The sequence below is a fragment of the Hyla sarda genome, chromosome 1 (genome assembly GCF_029499605.1).
Source record: "Hyla sarda isolate aHylSar1 chromosome 1, aHylSar1.hap1, whole genome shotgun sequence".
NCBI lineage: Eukaryota > Metazoa > Chordata > Amphibia > Anura > Hylidae > Hyla > Hyla sarda.
Genome location: NC_079189.1, coordinates 364,218,177 through 364,239,423, shown reverse-complemented (window position 1 = coordinate 364,239,423; position 21,247 = coordinate 364,218,177). Strand labels below are relative to the sequence as shown.

The 21,247-nt window shown below is 42.3% G+C and overlaps 1 protein-coding gene and 1 long non-coding RNA gene across 4 annotated transcripts in view; one reads left to right on the top strand and one right to left on the bottom strand.

Annotated features, from left to right (window-relative positions):
• Positions 1-21,247, bottom strand: part of LOC130274696 (tight junction protein ZO-2-like) — a 192,671-nt gene that overhangs the window by 100,526 nt on the left and 70,898 nt on the right. Inside the window, exon 1 of one of the 3 annotated variants that reach the window (XM_056523052.1) lies at positions 18,179-18,363. The exons of the other annotated variants lie outside the window; for them this stretch is intronic. The gene's annotated coding sequence lies outside the window, so the exon portion shown is untranslated. Of the gene's footprint in view, positions 1-18,178; positions 18,364-21,247 lie in introns of those variants that run through there. 3 annotated transcript variants of the gene reach the window in all.
• LOC130274748 (uncharacterized) overlaps positions 19,185-21,247 on the top strand; it is a 75,816-nt gene continuing 73,753 nt past the window's right edge. Inside the window, exon 1 of the long non-coding RNA XR_008844468.1 lies at positions 19,185-19,393. This is a non-coding gene — a long non-coding RNA (uncharacterized LOC130274748). The remainder of the gene's footprint in view (positions 19,394-21,247) is intronic.

Sequence of the window (21,247 nt, the reverse complement as noted above, 5' to 3'; positions counted from 1 at the left end):
TCCCAAATAGTGTGCCATGTGGGGTGTTTTTCGCTGTTCTGGCACCATGGGGGCTTCCTAAATGAGACATGCCCCCCAAAAACCATTTCAACAAATTTCACTTTCCAAAAGCCCAATGTCGCTCCTTCCCTTCTGAGCCCTCTAGTGCACCCACAGAGCACGTAACATCCATAAATTATATATTTCCTTACTCAAGATAAATGGTGTTTCAAATTTTGGGGGACATTTTCACCTATTACCCCTTGTGAAAATGAAAAATTTGGGGTAACCAGCATTTTAGTGAAAAAAAATAAAATGTTTCATTTTCACGTCCAACTTTATTGAAAATTCGTCAAACACCTGTGAGGTGTTAAGGCTCACTGTACTCCTTGTTATGTTCCTTGAGAGGTGTAGTTCCCCAAATAGTATACCATGTGGGGTGTTTTTCGCTGTTCTGACACCATATGGGCTTCCTAAATGTGACATGCCCTCCAAAAACCATTTCAGCAAAATTCACTCTCCAAAAGCTCATTGTTGCGCCTTCACTTCTGAGCCCTCTAGTAAACCCACAAAACACTTGACATACACATATGAGTTATTTCCTTACTCAAGAGAAACTTGGTTACATATTTTGGGGGGCTTTTTCTGCTTTTACCCCTTGTAAAAATAAAAATATGGGTCTACAAGAACATGTTAGTGTAAAATGAAGATTTTGAATTTTTGCCTTCAATTTGCTGCTATCCCTGTGAAACACCTAAAGGGTTAACAAACTTTCTGAATGTCATTTTGAATATGTTGAGGGGTTCAGTTTTCATAATAAGTTCCATTATGGGGTATTTCTAACATAAAGACCCTCAAATTCACTTCAAAACTGAACTGGTCCCTGAAAAATTCCTATTTTGAAATTTACTTGAAAAATTGGAAAATTGCTGCTATACTTTGAAGCCCTGTGATGTCTTCAAAAAGTAAAAACATGTCAACTTTATGATGGAAATATAAAGTAGACATATTGTATATGTGAATCAATATATAATTTATTTGGAATGTCTATTTTCCTTACAAGCAGAGAGCTTCAAAGTTAGAAAAATGCTAAATTTTGGAATCTTTCACCAAGAAATTAAGTATCAACGAAAATGTACCACTTACACAAAGTAGAATGTGTCACCAAAAAAAACATTCTCTGAATCAAATTCATAAGTACAAGCATCCCAGAGTTATTAATGCTTAAAGTGACAGTGGTCAGAATTGCAAAAATTGCTCTGGTCCTTAGGTCAAAATGGTCTCGGTCCCCAAGGGGTTAAAGCTAAACAGGTCCTCAATCATCACCAGTGATTGTCATGTGACAGATCTGACACTGGTTTCTTTTTGTTACAAAATTCCATAACACAGATGTAAACAGGCTGTAAAATCAGAGGCACAAGTACTGTATTGTACAGGCGACAGGCCTACCTATCAGACGGAATAGACTGTAATCAGATGAGATGCAAATATAAGAAATCATAAACTACTGCACAATACTAGGCAATACTACTTGTATATAAAGAATTGCCACAGCTCATTTAAAAAATCACAAGGGCTGTGATTGGAAGTTTGAGTGATGGCTTGTGATCAGCTGGCAAACCTACCAGCAATGTTCTGTCCATTAGTTTCATTTAACTCCTTAAGGACACAGCCCCTTTTGACCTTAACCCAATAACGACCATGGACGAGTATAGACGTCCAGGTTGGCGGGCGTTCCGGCACCTGGACGTCTATACTCGTCCATTATTCTCGTGGGTGCTGCCCAGTGCACCCACGAGATCGCGGCAGGGACTCGGCTGTATCACACAGCCGGGACCCTGCTGCACTGCCAGGACTGAAGTAAACTTTGGTCCCGGCAGTTTTATCCCTTACAGCCGCGGTCGGAAGTGACCGCGGGCTGTAAGTGTTATGACAGAGGGAGCGGGCTCCCTCTGTCTCCTCTGCAGCACCCCGCATCGCAATCGCGGGGTGCTGTGTGCGGCCGCGGCTGGCCGGGGCCTGCCGCATTGCTGGGAGTGAAGTTCACTTCACTCCCGACAGTTTAACCCTTACAGCCTTACTTCTGACCGCGTGCTGTAAGGAGTTCTGACAGAGGGGGCTCCCTCTGTGTCTCCTGCAGCACCCCGGAGCATCGCGGGGTGCTGCTGCATACCTGGGCAGCCAGGGGTCCTACAAAGACCCCCAGGTCTGCCCTGGGTATTGCCTGCTAGTGAAAACTGGCAGGCAGCATATAACTGCAATGCTTTGGAATACTAAGTATTCCAAAGCATTAAAAAGTGTAAAAATATATATATATATATATATATATTACAAATACATTTATTAAATGAATCTAATAAAAAAAAAAAAACAATGTGTAGGATCGCAATGTGGACATCCGCAGCATGTAATATGCTGTGTATGTCCACCATGTGATCCTACACATTATGCAGCAGTCACGGTAATGAGCTCGCTGCTGCGGCTGGGTAGCTTTGTGTGTCCACTCATAGCGGCGGATTTCCCGCCGGCAGTTATGAGTGGACACACTGAGCTACCCAGCCGCAGCAGTGATGGATATATTCGCCATGAGCGGGTGCTTATTCCCACAACATGGCGGATATATCCATCAGGAGCCTTAACTGTCACAGACAGATGCGTTATACTGCTAGCCGACCAAGGACCAATCAGAGAGGTCCCTGGTCCAGCCAATAACTTGTAGGGGTGCGGTATATAAATGGGGTCACTTGTAGGGGTGGGGTACTATTATGCCCTGAAAGCCAAATGGAGCTCCTCTCCTTCTGGGTCCTACCACGCGGCCAAGGAACCATATATGGCCTATACGGGGGTATTTCCGAACATGGGACAAGCAGCTAAATAAAATATAGGGTGCATTTCTTTCAATATCAGAAGTGATGTACAAAAAAACTGCAAATTTCGAATAATTCCTGCAAAAAACTATGGTATTAAAATACTCATTGTACCCCCTAGTGAATACCTTGAGGGGTCTAGTTTTTAAAATGGGGTCATTTGGGGGGGGGGGGGTGTTCCTATGTTCTACTACCTTTTAATTTCTGCAAACCTTGCATAGCACATAAAAAAAGATGTACTTTTCAAATTTTCTAAATTTCAAGTTAAATTGTTAGGATTCTAATTAATTTAAAATGTAAATTAAAAACAAAAAAATGATGTCAAAATAAAGTAGACATCTGAAAGTATAAGTTTCATAAACTATTTGGTCAGTAACTATAAATAAATATATGTCAACTATTAGTGTTAAAATAGCAAAAAAATCTAAATTTTTTGAAAAAATGTCATGATTTTTTGCATTGTAAAAAAAAACTACAAATGATATCGGCTTACTTTTACTATGTACATGAAGGACAACTTGTGACAAAAAAACAATGTCAGAATTATCATGATTGGCAAAACGTTACCAGAGTTATTCTCTAATAAAGATAGACATCCCCGATTTGAAAAAACAGGCCTGGTCTTTCAGGGGCGTACAGGTTTATTTGTATTGGTTCTTAAGGGGTACGGTTGTTAATTTTTTTGACTATATGGCATCTTCTTTGTAAGTTTAGTTTTTTTGCAATATACATGTGTTATATGTTTTGGCAGCATGTATGTGTTTTTCTTACCTGTTTGTTGGGCAGGAAGTTCTGTAGTTCAGAGGATTTTCTTTTACTGTCGTCCACAGTTCTGAGTCTGTTGTGGACAAGAGGTCACAGCTTTTTTTTTCTTCTCTGTCTGCATGAGAAATAAGCCACGCCCCCTCATCTCATCCAGCTGAGTACACAGCTCCTCACCTCCCCCCCCCCCTGCTCTGCATTCTAAGGACGCAGGTCTGCACAGGAGAAGGAACGCAGAGAAGATAAGTGTTATCTGAAGGGGAGGATGAGAAGGTGCAGGGGAGGATGAGAAGGTGCAGGGGAGTAAATCTCATACTGGGAATGATTTCTATATATGAAAGGGGAGGGGGGACTCCTGAATGACACATGCTGGGAGTTGTAGTCCCTGTTGTGTGTGTGTGTGTGTGTGTATGCTAGTGTTTACACACCAGTGCGCCTCCAGCTGTTGCAAAATTACAACTCCCAGCATGCCCTGACAGACTTTGGGCATGCTGGGAGTTGTAGATTTGCAACAGCTGGAGGCACACCGGTTGGGAAACACTGTTCTAGCCTATTCAGCATACACATCATGTTACACCAGTGTTTCCCAACCAGTGTGCCTCCAGCTGTTGCAAAACTACAACTCCTAGCATGCTCAAAGGCTGTCAGGGCATGCTGGGAGTTGTAGTTTTGCAACACCTGGAGGCACCCTGGTTGGGAAACACTGGTGTATGCCCTATAGAGATGTGGTGAACTACAACCCCCAGGAGACTACAGAGGCAGCATGCTGGTGTTATACCACAGACTGAAGACTCCTGAATGACATGCTGGGAGTTGTAGTCCCTTTTGTGTGTGTGTATGACCGTGTATCCCAACCAAGGCTGATTATATTAGTGTGCTGCATATAAGGGGGCTGACCCGGGAAAATAGTAGGATGGGTAAGGGGCGGAACAAAAAAAAAAAAAGAGGAGCCGACCCAAACCAGCAAGGCATGTGGCATGCTGGGATTTGTAGTTTTTAGCACAGCAAGAAACAGGAAAAAGAAGCAAAGATAGGAAAACAAAGTGGGGGATAAAAAGACAACAAAGAACGGAAATAGAGTAGCCAGAAGTCAGAAAAGGGAAAAGCACGTTGACCACCGGAGTACCCCTTTAAGGACAAGGTCAATGTTATTTGTGTGTTATCATTTTTTCCTCCTTGCCTTTGAAAATTCATAAAACTCTTTTATATTTCCATCCACAGACCCATACGAGGGCTTGCTTTTTTTTTTTTTTTTTGCGTGACCAATTGTACTTTGTAATGACATCACTCATTTTACCATAAAATGTAAGGGAAACCAAAAAAAATTATCATTTGTGTGATCAAATTTTAACCCCTCAAGGACCGGGGGGTTTTCCGTTTTTGCATTTTGGTTTTTTGCTCCTTGCCTTTACAAAATCATAACTCTTTCAATTTTGCACCTAAAAATCCATATGATGGCTTATTTTTTGCGCCACCAATTCTACTTTGTAATGACGTCAGTCATTTTACCCAAAAATCTACGGTGAAACGGGAAAAAAAAATCATTGTGCGACAAAATTGAAGAAAAAAAACGCCGTTTTGTAACTTTAGGGGGCTTCCGTTTCTACGTAGTACATTTTTCGGTAAAAATGACACCTTATCTTTATTCTGTAGGTCCATACGATTAAAATGATACCCTACTTATATAGGCTTGATTTTGTCGGACTTCTGGAAAAAATCATAACTACATGCAGGAAAATTAATACGTTTAAAATTGTCATCTTCTGACCCCTATAACTTTTTTATTTTTCCGTGTATGGGGCGGTATGAGGGCTCATTTTTTTGCGCCGTGATCTGAAGTTTTTAACGGTACCATTTTTGCATTGATAGGACTTATTGATCGCTTTTTATTCATTTTTAAATTATATAAAAAGTGACCAAAAATGCACTATTTTGGACTTTGGAATTTTTTTTTGCGCGCACGCCATTGACCGAGCGGTTTAATTAATGATATATTTTTATAATTCGGACATTTCCGCACGCGGTGATACCACATATGTTTATTTTTATTTTTATTTACACTGGTTTTTTTTTTATGGGAAAAGGGGGGTGATTCAAACTTTTAATAGGGAAGGAGTTAAATGATCTTTACTCACTTTTTTTTTCCAGTTTTTTTTTGCAGTGTTATATTTCCCATAGGGACCTATAACACTGCACACACTGATCTTCATCATTGATCAATGCTTCCTCATAGGAAACCAGTGATCGATGATTCTGCCGCATGATTGCTCATACCTGGATCTCAGGCACTGAGCAGTCATTCGGCGATCGGACAGCGAGGAGGCAGGTAGGGGCCCTCCCGCTGTCCTGTAAGCTGTTCGGGATGCCAAGATTTCGCCGCGGCTATCCCGAACAGCCCACTGAGTTAACCGGCAACTTTCGCTTTTAGCCGCGATCGGCGCTGCGCGCTATTAGAGGCGGGTCCCGGCTTCACTATGATGCCGGGCCCGCCGTGATATGATGCGGGGTTACCGTGTAACCCCGCGTTATATCAGGAGAGCAGGACCAAGGACGTACTGGTACGTCCTTGGTCCTTAAGGGGTTAATGAAAACCGCAATTTTGCTAATTATGGAGGGTTTCGTTTTCACGCTGTACATTTACAGTAAAAATTACATGTTTTCTTGATTCTCTGGGTCAATACGATTAAAATGATCCCCATGATTATTGGTTACATACATTTCTATTATTGTACTGCTTTTATAAAGTCTCAAACGTTTTTTTTTTTTTTTACAAAATAAGTATGTTTAAAATTGCCCTATTTTGACCACATATAACTGTCATCTTTCTGTATACGGGGATGTGTGAGGGCTCAGTTTTAAATCACTTTTCATGAAAAAATTTTGGGAATGTAATGTGACAAAAAAGTAGCAATTTTGGACTTTCTTTTACATTTACACTGTTCACCGTACGGGATCATTAACATTATATTTTGATAGATCAGACATTTATGCACACAGCAATTCCAAATATGTTTAATAATTATTTTGACGCTTTTTTTTTTTTAGTAAGACGGGGAAAGGGGTGATTTAAAAAAGGGTTTTTAGGATTTTTTTTACTTTTGTTTTTAACTCTATATGTCCCCATAGGACACTATCTTTAGCAATCATTAGCATCTTCTGCTCTGGTCCGCTGGAAGGCAGTTCAGAGCAGAAAACCCTGGGAGAGCATCGGAGGCAGGTGAGGGGACTTACATCCACCATCTTGGCTGTTCTAATGCCGCGGGTGATCAGATCAGCCATTACAACCTCTGCACTGCCACAGATGCCGTGATCTGTATTGATCACGGCATCTGAGGGGTTAATGGTGGACATCAGTGTGATCGCTGATGTCCGCCATTACCAGCAGGTCCCCGGCTGCTATCAGCCTGCAATGAATAATGTTTGCACCACTCCGGTGCTCTGTTCATGTATAGGGCGTAAATGTACGTCCTGGTGTGTGAAGTACACACGCATCAGGATGCACACTTACATCCATTGTCGTTAAGAAATTAAAGGGGTAGTCCGGTATAAAATACTTTTAAATCAACTGGTACCAGAAAGTTAAACTTCTATTTAAAAATCTTAATCATTCCAGCACTTAGCTGCTGTGTGCTCCACAGGAAGTTGTGTAGTTCTTTCCAGTCTGACTACAGTGCTCTCTGCTGACACCTCTGTAAATGTCAGGAACTGTCCAGAGCGGGAGAAATTTGCTATGGGGATTTGCTTCTACTCTGGACAGTTCCTAACACGGACAGAGGTGTAGTGTAAGCAGAGAGCACACTGGTCAGACTGAAAAGAACTACACAACTTTCTCTGTAGTATACAGCAGCTGATAAGTACTGGAAGGATTAAGATTTTTAAATAGAAGTAATTTACAAATCTGTAAAAAATTCTTGCATCAGTTGATTTTAAAACATTTGTTTTCCACTGGAGTTCCCCTTTAAAGGGTGTTTCCAGGACTTTGTGATAGATGGCCTATTTTTAGAATGAGCCACCAATATCTGCTCAGTGCGTGGTCTGTAACCTGGCATTCCTTGCTGAACAACCGGGTGCCAGAGCAGCGAAATCTTTATTGACACTTAAAAGAGACAGAAGCAGACAGTTCCATATGCTGTGTAGTGGCATGAGCTGGGTTACTGCTGATCAGATCCCATTCACTTCAATGGAGCTTAGCTACAACAACCCAGCACTTGCCACTACACAGCATTTTGAACTGTCTGTTTCAGTCTCTTCTTTTTACTGTTATCTTCACTGAATAAACGTATTTTTGTTATTTTCTCATCACAGCGTGGATGCATTACAAGCAGTGCTACCGTTTGCCGTTCCATTGCCTTTGATATAGTAATGGGGAAAAGCTGGCCATACACCTCAGATAGCAGTCAGCCAAAAGATATATATCTTTTTTAAATTTATTTTCTCCTACTACCTCCCTTTCCAAAACATTCATAGGAAACAGAGAATAAATGTGTTATGAATGGTGAGGGGGGAATAAACCACTGGACCTCTTTAGTAGCAGTTTATCTCCTTGTGAACAAGAAGATCAGGCATGTTGGAATCTAACTACAAATCCTACTCTCCACTACGTCAGGAGGCCAAAATAATCCTTAAAGAGGTATTCCAGGGAATTTTTTTATATCAACTAGTAATTACTTAGATTTGTAAATTACTGCTATAAAAAAATCTTAATCCTTCCAGTAATTAGCTGCTGACAACAGTGCTCTCTGCTGACACCTCTGCTTGTCTCAGGAACTGTCCGAAGCATTAGAGGTGTCAGCAGAGAGCACTGTTGTCAGAAGGAAAATAACAACTCAACTTCAGCAGCTGATAACTACTGGAAGGATTAAGATTTATTAATAGATGTAATTTACAAATCTGTTTAACTTTTGGGTCTTGTGCTGAAGAGGAGTGCTATGAATACAGAGAGAGGGGAGTAAAGGTACTCTGTAAATATATTCCTACATCAAATCCAAAATAAGTTATTTAGAAAATTGGGCACATTGCTGCACTACAGTCATTTTTTATAAAAGTGCCTAAAACACTTAACACTTTATTTTTATTAATAATATCATCATCACAGTCTTTCTATGGCTCTTTTCTAGATGTAATGATTAACCTCTACATTTATTGTATTTAATGGTTAACATCAAATTTCACCAGGTAAAAATGTATATACCTTAATAAAATCATTAATGCTTAACCTCAATGTAGCAATGCTGTTATAGATTGTGTTACTGTAGTACATATGGTTACTCAGATGTATAACTGCTGGCCAAAAAGGAAACATTAAATGGACATCTATATAGTCTAAGGCTACGACTATTCGTAGGGGTATTCCAGGAAAAAAACTTTTTTATACGGTATACATCAACTATCTTCAGAAAGTTAAACAGATTTGTAAATTACTTCTATAAAAAAAAAAAATCAATCCTTCCAATAATTAAAAGCTGCTGAAGTCGAGTTGTCCTTTTCTGTCTGGCAACAGTGCTCTCTGCTGACATCTCTGCTTGTCTCGGGAACTGCACAAGGTAGAAGAGGTTTGCTATTGGAATTTGCTTCTACGCTGGACAGTTCCTGAGACAGGTGTCATCAGAGAGCACTTAGACAGAAAAGAACAACTCAACTTCAGCAGCTCATAATTACTGAAAGGATTAAGATTTTTTAATAGAAGTAATTTACAAATCTGTATAACTCTGGAGCCAGTTATATATATATATATATATATATATATATATATATATATAAATAAAAAGTTTTTTCCTGGATAACCCCTTTAACTTCAATTTGCAAGCTGGGTATATAAACCAATAACCAGAAGCAAGTTGACAACAGCAGAAACCCTGAATACTAAGAGGGAGATTTATCAAACCGTGAAAGAGAAAAAAAATGTGATTTTCCCACAACAACCAATCACAGCTCAGGTTTCAGTTTACCAAAGCTCGTTAGCCAAGCTGTGATTGGTTGCTGTGGGAAAATCTCTATTTTTGGGCCTAAGTGTATTGTCTATCACCTAACTGACTCCCGAGCTTGTTAAAAACACACAAGCAGAATAGGACGTCTACACGGCATTCACCCACCCTGCCACAGTACAGAGAACAATGCAGCTATTCTTGCCACCCAAACACTGCTTCCCTTGACCAAGACACAATTCATTCCTGGCATATTTTTTCATCTCATTAATAGGGCAAGCGTGACTGAAAGAATGTTATGTCTCTAAACTACTCCTAAACAAAAATGTTTTCACTAGCAAACTACAATTTTTCTCTGACTTTTCTCGATCCTAAGATAACGGACTTCACAATGCCGGAGACAGCTGGCAGTGTGAACGTAGCCTTACAAAGTATCCCATCAGATTGGACAGTTCTGGTGAAGCTTTAGTTCTTATGCCCCTTTTGAGACATGCACCAAACAAGCTAGCCCAACATATGCCGTAAATATGATGTTTACGGGGCCTTAGCCAAAAGTTTTATGCACTAAAGAAGAAAACTATGAAATGTATAAACTACAAATGTTTCTGCAGAAATATTCTAAATGTGCAATTTCTGTGGTTTTGTAAGCTGGTGGACATATATATGTGTGCTGCAGAACTCATGTAAATGGTCGTATAATTGAAGAACCCATTCATGTGCATGGGGCCTCTACCGTTCTCCCAATCTCATCCAGAGGCTTTGTGTCTGCGATTGTGGTACAAATCTATATGTACAGGGCATTTGTCTCCAGGGAATCACTACAGCACCTGATGGAGCCTGTAAAGCAGCCACGTGGCTCCATACTAGTGCTTTAGGCCACTTGGTAGTATTTCGGTCTATACTGCTGGTAGTATTACTGGTCTGCAACAGTGTGTGCAAGTAAAAACTTGGAGAGGGTCTAAAACAAGGAAAAGGTGCTAATCTTTCTATTATGCTGTTAAAGGGGTACTCCAGTGGAAAACGATTTTTTTTTCATATCGACTGGAACCAGAAAGTAAAACAGATTTGTAAATTACAGCGGTCTCTCAACATACGATGGTAATTGATTCCAGGCGGACCATCGTATTTTGAGTGTTTGTCGTACATGGATGCTCAATGATACTTCCATGTCCCAGTCGCTCCGGCCCGTCAGTTAGCGGCTCCTCTGCTGCTGAATAACTAAGTCGCCGCTACTCTGCACTGTCGCAGTCATCACATCGCCCCTTTTTAACGATGGGGCGGCGTGAGCGGCAACGTGATGACAGCAATGGAGCAGGGCAGCGGTGACATAAAAGATGCAGCAGCAGAGAAGCGGCTGACGGGCTGGAGCGTTGAACTGACGGGCCGAAGCGGCAGGGACATGTCAGTATCATTGAGCAGGCTATCCGGCAGCAGCTGAAGCAGTCGGCGCTGCCGCATAGCCATTTTTGCAATGGCCCCGACACACAGCAGTATTGTATGTTGAAACAAGGCCATCGTATATTAAACCGATCGTATGTCGGGGAACCACTGTACTTCTATTAAAAAAATACTAATTCTTCCAGTACTTCTCAGCTGCTGTATGCTCTACAGGAAGTTGAGTTGTTCTTTTCTATCTGACCACAGTGCTCTCTGCTGACACCTCTGTCCATGTCAGGAACTGTCTTGAGCAGGAGCAAATCCCCATAGCAAACCTCTCCTGCTCCGGAGAGTTCCTGACATGGACAGAGGTGTCAGCAAAGAGCACTGTGGTCAGACTGAAAAGAACTACACAACATCCTCTGCAGCATACAGCAGCTGATAAGTACTGGAAGAGTTAAGATTTTTTTTAATAGAAGTAATTTACATATCTGCTTAACTTTTTGTCACCAGTTGATTCGAAAAAAATAGTTTTCCACTGGAGTACCCATTTAACAATATGTTGGCCACATAGTTTTAGCTTTCAAATACTAGTACAAAATAAATACAAAAATTATACAGTGTGAAATAGCCTTAGGCTGGTGTATTAGAGACACATTTTTGCATCTGTATTACGGCTGCAAGTCCAGGCTCAAATGCTCAGGGGGCATTTCCCAGCACAGCAAGTGCCCAGGTAAGTCAAACCCATGTCGTCTTTATCTAGTGGCTGTCAGTCAAATGTCATAGGTGGATGTAAGCAGGCCGTGGGGCGATGACAAAGAGGAGATGGGTTGTACTTACCCGGGCTCTGGACATGCAGGAAAAACACCCCCTGGGCACTTGAGAATCATTTGCATATTAATATCTCAGCACTGTTAAGGACCCAGAATCACCCAAAATTACGATAACTAGCTCCATGTTGCCATTAGTTTATTTGCAACCATGTTTTCCTGATGGCTAATCCGCTTTAACCCCTCAAGGATGCCACCTGTTTTTACCTTAATGACCAAGCCCAATTTTTCTAAATCTTTCCTGTGTCTCTTTAAAGGGGTACTCTGGTGGAAAACTTTTTTTTTTCCTCTGTAGTATTCAGCAGCTAATAAGTACTGGAAGGATTAAGATTTTTTTAATAGAAGTAATATACAAAGTTATTTAACTTTCTGGCACCAGTTGATTTAAAAAAAGTTTTCCACCGGAGTACCCCTTTAAATTGTAATACCTCAGACATGCTTTCATTTAGCGATGTGATTCGGAGATATTTTTTTTTTTTTTATGACATATTGTACTTTATATTAGTGGTAAGTCTTTGTTGATTCAAGCAGCATTTTTTGTGAAAAACTCAAAATAGTGTGAAAAATTGCTGCAGCATAGTATAACTGAGTACTACACTGACTAACATCCTGTGCGATCCAGCCTATGGCTGGACATCACAGGCTGCCGTATTAGGCAGACAGGAGGCCTTTAGCTGGCCTCCTGCTGCCATGGCAACCAGTGGGATCCCGCAATGGCATCGCAGTATCGCCATTGGTGGACAGGGGGGTCCCCTCCCCCTGTCAACCCCATAGATTGCATGATCAGGACTGATCACAGCATCTATGGGGGTAATGTTTCAGAGACCAGCGCGATCCCAGTCTCAGCAGCTGCTGTGATTGACAGCTGGGTCCCACTGGCGATCTCCTGCAGCACATCGTGCTGTGAAGGAGATTGCTAGGACGTATTCATACTGGCAACTTGGACGTATCCACACATCCTAGGGCGGGAAGGGGGTAAAGGGGTTATCCAGAAATAAATAAAAATTAAAAAAGGAGCTAATTTCTTTTTTTTTAAATGCACTACACCTGTCCTCAGGTTGTGTGTGATATTACAGCTCAGTTCCACTGAAATAAATAGCTCCAAGTTGTAACACCGCAAACAATTTGAGGACAGGGGTAGCACTTGTTTTGCTTTTTCTGGACAACCCCTTTAAGAAGATCAGCAAAAATAAATAAAAAAATAAAATGCTTGAACATTTCTACTATGTATATAATAATATAGCTATTTTTGTATATCCATTATTATGTACATAAAAAAATCATTACAAAACCACATTATAGCTTTAGAAAGGACAAACCAGACCATATAGGCAGAAACTGCGCCAATGTCATAAGAGAGGGGTCTTATCTTACTTGATATGTTAAGACACTTACACCACCACTTGGCTGGCATACTTTACTATATTCGCCAATAAATGGTCCATGAGATTAATAAATCTGACATTTTTTTGAATAATCAAAACTGTTAAGGTAGGTGCAAAACTATCAAAAACACATAAATGGATCAATTTTCAACAGACTTTTGGCACATTTTGCTCAGTAAGTCTCGCTCGAAGCATTGTTCTATAAAGTGAGCCACAACTTGGCCAGAAGGTGAAAAACTTGTGGAAGAGTCTTGTGAATGCAGATACGCCTTCTGGTAGCTGTCATATAATTTATTCAACAGGTCCCATGGTGCACTACAAGTGAAATGTAATCCTTGTTATGTCAACTGAGCTCCAGGCTCACTATTTATACACCAACGTCAGTCTACCCACCTTGTAAGTAAGTCATATAGCTTCCGAGAACATAATATAGAGGCAACCTGGTCAGACATACCAAGTAATGACTGACAACAGACGGATCTATGATACCGCAATGCTGTGAAAGGAATCCCCACTGCAGTCACAAAGACTCTGCATAATTCATGTCGCTAGTCTCAATGTATTCTCTAAGGAAAGCTAAGCAGTAACTGGTTACATTCACATAAAGACGGATAAACACGATCACCCAATATAAATTATTCGCAAAACAAAAGAACTTTATAGAGCTATTGTCCTGAGCATCATTCTGTCCTGTGATATGGACATGCAATTTATATTGTGTCAACATATTCTGCAACTCTGTACAGATATTTTTATCACTTACATTGTGAAACCATCTCATTCCAGAAAAACCTACTACTGTATTTTGGAATGTGGGACAAAACCCATGGAAACAAACAAACATACATTCTTTCTGCAGATGTTGCCCTTGCTCAGAATTTAACTTAGGACCCCAGTCCTTGAAGGCACCAGTGGAAAGTCACAGTTTCATAGCTGTACATTCATATTCAGGTAACATTTATATTTCATGTTTGGAGTTAAAGTTAAGAGTATTTTGTCGAAAAACAAGTTTTTTTTCATACCTGCCTCCAAAAAGTTTAACAGATTTGTAAATTACTTCTACTAAAAAAGTTGAATTCTTCTTTTCTGTCTCTCTGCTGACACCTCTGTCTGTCTCAGGAACTGTCCAGAGTAGAAGCAAATCCCCATAGCAAACCTATCCTGCTCTGGACAGTTCCTGAGACAGACAGAGGTGTCAGCAGAGAGACAGAAAAGAACAATTCAACTTCAGCAGTTGATGAGAACTGGAAGAATTAAGATTTTTTAATAGAAGTAATATACAAATCTGTTTAACTTTCTGGCACCAGTTGATATGAAAAAAGTAGTTAAAAAACAACTATTGTGTAACTCTAAACCAAATATCCCTGTACCATACCACATCAGAAAATGACCTATTGTTTAAATTAAGTTTTACTTAAATATATTTTTGGTTATGTTTTTTCTAGTTTTACATTTGAATACACCGTATATACTCAAGTATAGGCCGACCCTAATATAAGCAGAGGCCCCTAATTTCACCCCAAAAACTCAGGAAAAGTTATTGACTCGACTATAAGCCTAGGGTGGGAAATAAATCATCCCCCCCCTGTCATCATCCAGACCCCCGTCATTAACACCCTCATCATCATCACCGCCTGTCATCATCCCACCCCCCCTTCATCATCACCGCCTGTCATCATCCCTCCTTCATCATTACCCTGTCATCATCCCCCCTCATCATTACCCTGTCATCATCCCCCCCGTCATCATACCACCCACCCCCCTTTATCATCACCGCCTGTCATCATCCCCCCCCCCCTGTCATCATTCCACCCCCCCCCTTCATCATCACCGCCTGTCATCAGCCCACCCCCCTTCATCATCAACGCTTGTCAATGTCTGATTTACAGTGGTCTTCAACCTGCGGACCTCCAGATGTTCCAAAACTACAACTCCCGGCATGCTGGGAGTTGTACTTTTGAAACATCTGGAGGTCCACAGGTTGAAGACCACTGAGGCCTTCGCCTTCATCCAGACCCCCCCCCCCCCCCCCCTCACCCCCTTTAGTTTTGTACTCCCCTCCGCTCGGCGGGACGTTAGGGTGAGCTGGTCCGGGCCATCTGTGCTGCAGGGACCGTCCGGTGGGAAGGGATAGTCGTTCCGGGCTGTCCATCTTCACCGGGGGGGCCTCTTCTCCGGGCTTCGGGCCTGGAATAGAGGCGTTGCCTTGACGACGACGCACAGGGACGTTGCTCATGCACGTCCCTGTGTGTCGTCGTCAAGGCAACATCACTATTCTGGGGCCGGGCCCGAAGCGCGGAGAAGAGGCCCCCCCCCGGTGAAGATGGACAGCCCAGAACGACTATCCCTCCCCACCGGACGGTCCTGCAGCACCGATGGCCCGGACCAGCTCACCCTAACGTCCCGCCGAGCGGAAGTGAGTACAAAACTAAAAGGGGGGTCTGGATGATGACGAAGGCCGCAGTGGTCTTCAACCTGCGGACCTCCAGATGTTTCAAAACTACAACTCCCAGCATGCCCGGACAGCCATGCTGGAAGTTGTAGTTTTGAAACATCTGGAGGTCCGCAGGTTGAAGACCACTGACTGGGTGGAGAGTTCACTCGAGTATAAGCCAAGGGGGGGGGGTGTTTTCAGCACGAAAAATCGTGCTGAAAAACTCTGCTTATACTCTAGTATATACGGTATTTTAAAATAATCCTGAAATCTTGCAGTTTTCATTTTGGCTACTCTGTAGTAGATTTTATTTTTTTTTGCATAAAAAAGTTGAACGTGTGACTTTTGTACACATGCTGCAACTTTTTGATTTTTGCTTATTCCAAAGCACATTTCTGAAATCTGCTCACATAGCAATTTTTTTTTTTTTACTTTGCAGTGGTCATGTATTTATGAAATGCGATAGTCGCTATTTATAAAAAAAAAAAAGTTGCATATGTACTCCAGGTCCAACTTCGCTGGTCCGTAGAAAAGGACATTAACACCCACTTAAACAACTGTTCTTGTTCTTCATCATGAAACAATATTATATTAATTATATAATTCAGTTTTCTATAATTAACATTAATGTAGTATTAATGTTAATTATAAAAAAATGTAATTATATAACTAATAACTATTCATTTTAAGGTTGAAAATACACCCTGCACACCTTGTTAAAGGGGTAGTCCAGTGGTGAAAAACGTATCCCCTATACTAAGGATAGGGGATAAGTTTGAGATCGCGGGGGGTCTGACCGCTGGGGCCCCCTGCGATCCCTCTGTACGGGGGCCAGGCTCTCCGGCCAGATAGCGGCGGCCGACACGCCCCCTCAATACATCGCTATGGCAGAGCTGGCATACAGTTGTATTGAGGGGGCGTGTCGGACGCCACTTCATGCGGGGGTCGACACGCCACCTTCCCGCGGGCTGTCGGGGGCCCGTACAGGAGATCGTGGGGGGCCCCAGCGGTCGGACCCCCCGCGATCTGCAACTTATCCCTATCCTTAGGATAAGGGATAAGTTGTTCACCACTGGATATCTCCTTTAATTTTAGGACCCGTACATGCTGGCGTACCCCCTAAATTTTAAAATTAATGTGGTGTTAAAATAGAATAAAGCACAAAATAATTGTGTAGGAATTTTTACAGACTACGTAAATAACCGTTATGTGGCACTAAAATTTTTCCTTAAATAAATAAATAAAACCATCCATAGTAATACAGCTTCATGCACATTTTAGGGTAGGTAACATCCCTAGCTATTTAGTGCCAGGAAGGACAGTCAGGTTATCACCCGATGTGGTAAGCCCCCCTCCCCGTCACTCTCTAGCAACGCTATTTGTAATAAAGGGTAGATAAAGAACTTTGGCTATTAACATAAGGGAAAAATTTTCTGCTTTGAAAAATGCTTTTGTAAGCGGGTTTCCCGGGTTTTGCTTATTTGCAATTTATTTATCAAGGTCGTGTGACTATTTGATAAATAGGTCGCATATAAGCAAAAGTAAGTTTAAAAAAAATAAAAAATAAATCTCCTAAAAGTTGATACTTTCTGTTTTGTTTGTGATAATAAGGAGGAGGCTGCTGGAAAGTGATCTGTACAGCATTACAGTGAATGGTAAAACCAGCAGAGAAATCAGTATCAACAATAACTGAAGCTCCTATCCTCCCTCTCCCTGTTAAATAACCGTATGAAGATCACAGAGCATGTCCAGCCATGTTTCCAATTCATGTAAATGGGACAGGTCCAGTCTATTGCTGCCTATGTCCACAGGGCTTGCTATCAAGAATATTTCTAAATGCTGAAAAAAAGCTCAGGTAAGGCAGAAGCCCCCATAAAAATGTACAAAAAATGATCAGAAAAGAGAAACAGGTTAGAGAAAAAGAACAAGTTTCCGTATCTGGCTTTAGTGAATAAAAAAAATAAATCTATGAAATACAGTATATATTTCCTTTAGAACATATGAACAAATCCCAAATGGTCCAAAACACCACCAATAGAAAAAAGCAGCAAATGAGTGAAGGCCGTCAAGTAGATACCAAAGTGCAAGTAAATAATACACATAAGGGTAGGGTCACACATAGGGCATCCACAGTGTATTTCACGCTATGGATGCGCTGATACCAGTCACTAGAGCAAGCTTCCTGCTGCAGCCAGGTAGCTCAGTGTGTCTGCTCATAGCAGCAGTATTTCCCACTGCAAATTTGCTATGAGCAGAAACACAGGGGTTTCCTAGCCACAGCAGAGAACTTGTGCTTGTTCTAGTCTCAAGTCAAGGTGTTTTACCAAAAGATGAAGGTATCTTCAGGTGGCATAAATAAAAAAAATTGCATCAATGATAACAGCCTGAGAAATAGATGTACAATGATAGAAAATAACCAGGCTCAGATATGCCATTCTCTTAGCAATCTGTGCCGATTAATGAACATGCTTAAGGGGCAACAACTCAAAACAGCAGTCTACAGATGGGTAACAATCCCGTGAGGGAGAGTTTCTGGCTTGGCTTATTGAAGGAAAACTGTCACATATTTTCTCCGATATTGGTGGATAGTGCGGGAGACGCTGATTAAAATGAGCGCTACCTTGGTCTGATGCGTGCCGCCGTTCGCCCGCACTTGTAGTTTTAATCTCTGTGTATATCCGGCTGTAACTGGCAAAGGCGGTGCTTCTGCGGGCTAACTGACACTGACGCCAGCGCAGCTCATTAATATTCATCCCTCCCTCTGGTTAGGAGCGGCGAAGAGAGGGAGAACAGGAGGGATGAATATTCATGAGCAGCGCTGACGTCAGTGTCAGTTAGCCCGCAGAAGCACCGCCTTTGCCAGTTACAGACGGATATACACAGAGATTAAAACTACAAGTGCGGGCGAATGGCAGCGCGGATCAGACCAAGGTAGGGCTCGTTTTAATCAGCGTCTCCCGCACTATCCACCAGTACATGTGGATATTGCGGCGAGAAAATATGTGACAGTTTTCCTTTAAATTCTTCAGACATGTTCTTAAAGGGGTTCTCCGGTGCTTACACATCTTATCCCCTATCCAAAGGATAGGTGATAAGATGCCTGATCGCAGGAGTCCCACCACTGGGGTCGCCCGTGATCATGCACGCGGCACCCCGTTTGTAATCAGTCCCCGGAGCGTGTTCGCTCCGGGTCTGATTTCGGGCGACCACCGGGCCGGCGGCGTGTGATGTCACGCCTCCGCCCCCGTGTGACGTCACGCTCCGCCCCTCAATGCAAGCCAACAGGAGGGGCCGTGATAGGTATCATGCCCCCTCCCGTAGGCTTGTATTGAGGGGCGGAGCGTGACGTCACACAGGGGCGGAGGCATGACATCACATGCCGCCGGCCCAGTGGTCGCGAACACGCTCTGGGGACTGATTACAATTGGGGTGTCACGTGCATGATCACTGGCGTCCCCAGCGGCGGGACTCCCGCGATCAGGCATCTTATCCCCTATCCTTTGGATAGGGGATAAGATGTGTAAGCATAGGAGAACCCCTTTAAGTTTTTTTTAATTACTGACTTGCAGGGAAACCACCTCCAAACGGTGACAGAGAGCTGTGTGGACAGAACAGTTTACCAACATATACCATAAATATTGGCTATTCCCAGATATGGCTATATTCTTATATGCTTTAGGATTTTAAAACATGGCAACAGCCGTCATGCCCCCTCCCATAGACTTGCATTGAGGTAACGGGGCGTGACGTCACACGGGGGCGGAGTCGTGACGTGCTGAACTTCCGTTCCGGTGGCTGGGACCCAGACCCTCCAGCGCTTCCGGAGCAGAAACAGGTGGGTGCCGCATGTTATATTGCAGGGGGTCCCCAGCAATCAGACATCTTATCCCCTATCCTTTGGATAGGGGATAAGATGTCTAGGGGTGGAGTATCCCTTTAAGTTCAATTACCAATGATCAGACAAACTCCAGCTTTACTGCAAAACCACATAGTCAAAGGGGTATTCCAGGCCAAAACTTTTTTTTTTTTTATATATATCAACTGGCTCCGGAAAGTTAAACAGATTTGTAAATTTCTTCTATTAAAAAATCTTAATCCTTCCAATAGTTATTAGCTTCTGAAGTTGAGTTGTTGTTTTCTGTCTAACTGCTCTCTGATGACTCACGTCCCGGGGGATATTCTCCCATCATGCACAGCTCCCGGGACGTGACATCATCATTGAGCAGTTAGAAAACTTCAGAAGCTAATAACTATTGGAAGGATTAAGATATTTTAATAGAAGTAATTTACAAATCTGTTTAACTTTCCGGAGCCAGTTGATTATATATATATATATATATATATATATATATATATATATATATATATAAATAAAAGGCTTTTTTTTTTTTTTTTTTTTTTTTTTTAAAGGCCTGTGGAAAAAATGAAAGAAGCGATCTGATTGGTTGCTATGGGCAACTCGGCAACTTTTCCTCTGGACAGATTTTGATAAATCTTCCCCAAAGTGTAATGAAAACCACCAAGAAGAAAATGCACTGGTTTTTCAATGCATGTTTAACACATAAATCTGTATCCCATTCATTTCAATATAAAAACATTGTTGCTGTTTCCGTGTTTAAAGAAGGAAGCAACCTTCACTTCTTCTTAATGTGGAATTTATACCCTGGAATTAAAGAAGGATAAATGAGATCTGCAGTGTTAGACACTTATCCCCTATCCGCAGGCCAAAGCCACAGCCATACCATGCAGGAGACATGCCAGCCTGGCGTGGCAGCCGACACGCCCCCTCCAAGCATCTCTATGGGAGAGGCGGAAATGCAGCGTTTGTGAATCCCTGCCTCTTGCACGGAGCTGTATGAAGGGGGCACGTCATTGACCTCTGAGGTCAACATCACGCGCATTGGCCGCGTAATTCCGGATCCCCGTACAGGAGATTACGGGGGTCCTAGCGGTCAGACCCCCCCCCCATAATCAGACACTTATCCCCTAACAGCAGGATATAAGTGTCTAACACTGCAGTACTCCTTTAAATGAACAATACACCAACATGGTTTAATAGGTGTTCAATTTCGCTTCAATTCAGGTCAAAATATGTTAAGAGAGAACTGTGGCTTAACATTTTCCATTTCCACTGTGCCTGGGCTGCAAAAACTTAAAGGGTTACTCCACTCCCCAGCTTCCGGAACATTGAGTTCCTGGACGCTGTGTGCGGGCTTCCGTGTTCACGCCCGCCTCCTCCTGACGTCACAGCCTGCCCCCTCAATGAAAGTCTATGGGAAGGGGGTTCAACACCCCCTCCCATAGACTTGCATTGAGTCGGCGGGACGTGACATCACATGACAGGGTGTGACATCACGAGGGGGCGGGTGTGAACACGGAAGCCCACACACAGTGTTCAGGAACTCAATGTTCCGGACGCTGGGGAACGGAGTGACCCTTTAAAAAGCAAACTTTACCTCACCTTCCTATGTTCCCTCGTTGCGCTGATATCGGCATCCCAGTCCTCTGTTGCTGGTCTTCTTCCTGGTACCTGGGCTTGGTGACCCATACTGCGCTCAATGTATCGCCGGCCGTATTTGCAGCCAGGGCACAGGGGAAATGGAAAATGTTACGCCACAGTTCTCCTTTAAGTAAACATAGCCATAAGGAAAACAAATGTATTACATTGTACTGTTTGCCAGCAGTAGGC